This window comes from Eimeria tenella, genomic scaffold, assembly GCF_000499545.2.
Source record: "Eimeria tenella Houghton genomic scaffold, Eth_scaff2571, whole genome shotgun sequence".
Classification (NCBI taxonomy): Eukaryota; Apicomplexa; class Conoidasida; order Eucoccidiorida; family Eimeriidae; genus Eimeria; species Eimeria tenella.
The window spans coordinates 11,594-11,953 of record NW_013542440.1 but is presented as its reverse complement, the minus strand read 5'-3'; positions in this window follow the sequence as shown (position 1 = coordinate 11,953).

The window sequence follows — 360 nt, the reverse complement described above, 5'->3', positions numbered from 1 at the left end:
TTTAATAAAACTCTTTAAATCCATTTAGCTTTTATTTTACAAATAATTAAATCCATTTACTTTTCATTTTAATGCAGCCAATTAAATCCGTTTATTTTCAATTTTAATAAAACTGTTTAAATTCATTTATTATTTATTTTAATAAAACTGTTTAAATCCATTTATCATTTAATTATTAAAAATTTATATAAATTCATTTATTTTTTATTTTAATAAAAATGATTTGTAATTTTATTAAAAATGAAGATCGGAAAATTCAAATTTGGTGTGTACATACAACTGAAGCTGCATGATTTTGTCTTTTTGCATTTTTGCAACATTTGCATTTTGGGGCTTTTTGCTTTATTATGCATGCAAATG